This window comes from Triticum dicoccoides, chromosome 4A (assembly GCF_002162155.2).
Source record: "Triticum dicoccoides isolate Atlit2015 ecotype Zavitan chromosome 4A, WEW_v2.0, whole genome shotgun sequence".
Taxonomy (NCBI): domain Eukaryota; kingdom Viridiplantae; phylum Streptophyta; class Magnoliopsida; order Poales; family Poaceae; genus Triticum; species Triticum dicoccoides.
Window position 1 is genome coordinate 12,198,434 of NC_041386.1, and position 3,087 is coordinate 12,201,520.

At 47.4% G+C, this 3,087-nt stretch overlaps 1 non-coding gene across 1 annotated transcript; it reads left to right on the top strand.

The window, feature by feature from the left end:
- Window positions 1-2,451: 2,451 nt before the first annotated feature.
- LOC119290098 lies at window positions 2,452-2,647 on the top strand. Its single transcript, XR_005141703.1, has one exon. It is a non-coding gene; the product is annotated as a U2 spliceosomal RNA (small nuclear RNA).
- The last annotated feature ends 440 nt before the right edge of the window (window positions 2,648-3,087 follow it).

Genomic DNA, 3,087 nt, shown 5'->3' on the forward strand with positions numbered 1-3,087 from the left:
ATAGGGCCTGCTTGACCTCTTGCTGAGTGTAAGGTGCATTGAGAACCTCATTCATCGCCGGTGTTACTTTTGTTGGCACTGTATCCAGAACCTGATCCATGTCTTGCACTCCCCCCGATGTGTATAGCTCTCTGTAAAAGTCTGTGGTTAGAGCCTCCATTTCTAAGTTGTTCTCCGTCATATTCCCGTCTGGCCTTTGCAGCGCCTTAATCTGATTTTTACGGCGCCTGCGACTAGCTCTTAGATGGAAAAAGAAAGTTATTTTATCACCATGGACTAGCCAATCCAAACGCGCCCTTTGGCGCCACAGCATTTCCTCATGATGGAAGAGTTCGACCAATCTCTCAGTTATCTTAATTTCCTCGTGAGTCGGACTGGATCTACCTTGGGCAGCACGCAGGTGTTCTAGCTCGATTTTTAACTGGCGGATCTCACCTTGTACTGACCAGAACTGGGTGCGGTCCCAGGCCGACGGATCCCCCGCCAGATCATCTAGTTTTACGCGAAAGGTTTCAGCTGATTCTATCGCTTGCATGGTCCATCGCCCTTGCACAGTAGTAAACAATGATTCATCCCGCTCCCACATGGTCTCATACTTAAATGCCTTTGGTCCCATCTTGCATGCATGCATCTCACATAGCGTGAGTAAGAGAGGGACGTGATCTGAACCTGCTACAGTCTTGTGTGTCAACCTTGTATTGGGTAGGGCTAAAGACCATTCAGGGTTAACCAAGCACCTGTCCAATATGACCCTTGTGAAGCTTCCTCCCGCGACCTTCTTTTCAAAGGTCCAGTCTGTCCCTGTGTATCCAATCTCAGTTAAACCGCATGTGTCGACAGTGTCCCTAAACCCTTCAATCTGGGCTTGGCTCCGATTACCAATGCCATCGTGCTCATGCATGTGAAGAACTTCGTTAAAATCACCTAAAACAGCCCATGGTCGACCTTGAGTTTCGGAGATTCCTCTATGGGTATCCCATGTTTTATATCTCTCTGGCACCTGCGCTTCCCCATAAACAAAAGTCACCCTGACCTGCATGTCGATCATATCATCTGTCAAAACATCAATATGATACTTTGAGTAACCGATCACTTCAACTTTTATTTCATCTTTCCAGAAAATACCTAGGCCCCCACTTTGGCCAGAACTGTTTACAGCAAAACTCTTATTATAGCCCAAAGATTCTACCAAATTCTCAACTCTCTTACCCTCTATTTGTGTTTCAAGGATGCAAATTACAAAGGGGCAAGCTGCCTCGCGAAGTCGCGAAGCTCTCGAACTGTCGCGGCCTTGCCAATTCCGCGGCAGTTCCAGCAAAAGAGACTCATTGCGCCTGGCGGTGCCCCCCTTGGAGGCCCGCCACACGCGCATCAGTGTTTTTGTTCGGCACAGAGTTCTTCGCCAGATTGGATTCGTGAGCTGATGAACTTGATTTATTTCTCTTTGGTTCTTGCTTAGCAAATGGACTGACAGGTATCTCCGGAGCAGGAAGCATCAAGGGTTTGTCTGCTTGATTCGGTGTGGCTACTCCTTTCTGGCCTCCTGCTGAAACTGTCGCTGCCCTTTTCCGGTTCCCATCAGCTTCCAACATCGTTACATCCTTCCCAGTATCACCCGTGCCATCATAGTCCTCATCGTGAGGGGAACCGTATTGAGTTCTTCCGCGTCCTCCACCTCTTCCAGCACGACCTCTCCCTCGTCCACCTCTGGATCCATTGCCATCTCCTGGACCATTGCCGGGCCCCCTAGACCAGGATGCCTTGAGATCTTTAAAGACTAGGGCTTTGGGAGGGTGAACTCCGTCGCCACATTCCTTGAACAGATGGCCAAGGTACCCGTAGACAGCACACCAGTCGGGGAGTCTTTCATACTTAACTCTAAATATAACTCGTTACATTGTTTCCTTCCTCTTGACCACCAGAGAGACAACATTCTTCAGAGGCTTGGTAACATCGATTTTCACCCGGACACGAGCAAAGTTTCCCTCAAAATCGTGTGATTTGGGTTCTGCGAATATAAATTCACCAACTGTAGCTGACAGGGCTTTGATCTTGGGGTAGAAACCGTCCGGAAGATCGTGGATCTGAACCCAAATATCCATCTTGTTGAGCTCGATGGATGAGGGCTTGGTGAATCCATCATAGGGCGCCATGACAACAGCTTTTTCTTTAAAGTTCCAGGGACCTTCATCCATTACTCTTTCCCAGTCGCCAAGACTTTAGTCGCATGAGCTGCCAGGCCATATTGCTTACGGCAATCACCACCAGCCCATCTTTATTGGGCTTAATTAACTACGGCCCAAGCAAACCGACCAGAGCCTCTCGAAACAACGAACGGAACACAGAGCTGCTTTGCTGCGCAACCCTCTTGTTTAGTCCCACCTCACGGAGCCAGAAAGGAAGGAGGCGAAAACGCGCTATATAACCAGACCCAGGCCAGCAGAAAGAAGCATACCTTTCTCGGCCTTTTGGCTAAGATCAAGTGTAGTATCTGTTCTTATCAGTTTAATATCTGATATGTGGGTCATGTGCCCACAACGATATTAAATTTATTTTTTATGAGGGAGGGCCCACCACAATAGCTTGCTGCTGGGGTCCTCGCGTGTCGCCCAGGCGTTGCACTACTGCCTGGGCCGGCGCACCCCAACCAAAGCACTGAAAAAAATTTGTACTTCGGACCTGAAGAAGCAACGAAGGCTGATGTCTCCTTCATCAGAACTGAATAAAACTGAACTGGGCTCGTGTGAGATTTATTGCTGCTCTGATGCTAACTGGAAAGACCATCCACCCCTACAAAAAACGAAAATTTCTTCATTAGGCTTTGAAGAGGTTGATGTTATACTTCAGATCAGATGAAACACAGCTTGAAAAATTCTTCATCAGGCCTGAAGAGGTTGATGTTATACTTCAGGTCTGATGAAACAGAGCTTGTTTCTTCTGCTATGAAAAGCAAAAGTTTCATCATATTCAGTACACTGACCGGTCTCTTTAAAACTGATGAAAATTGAAGTGGAATTTTGTCTTTAAAATAAATATATTCGTAGTGGTTTCGTTCATGATTCGACGGGTCTTTGATGGATTGCTTCT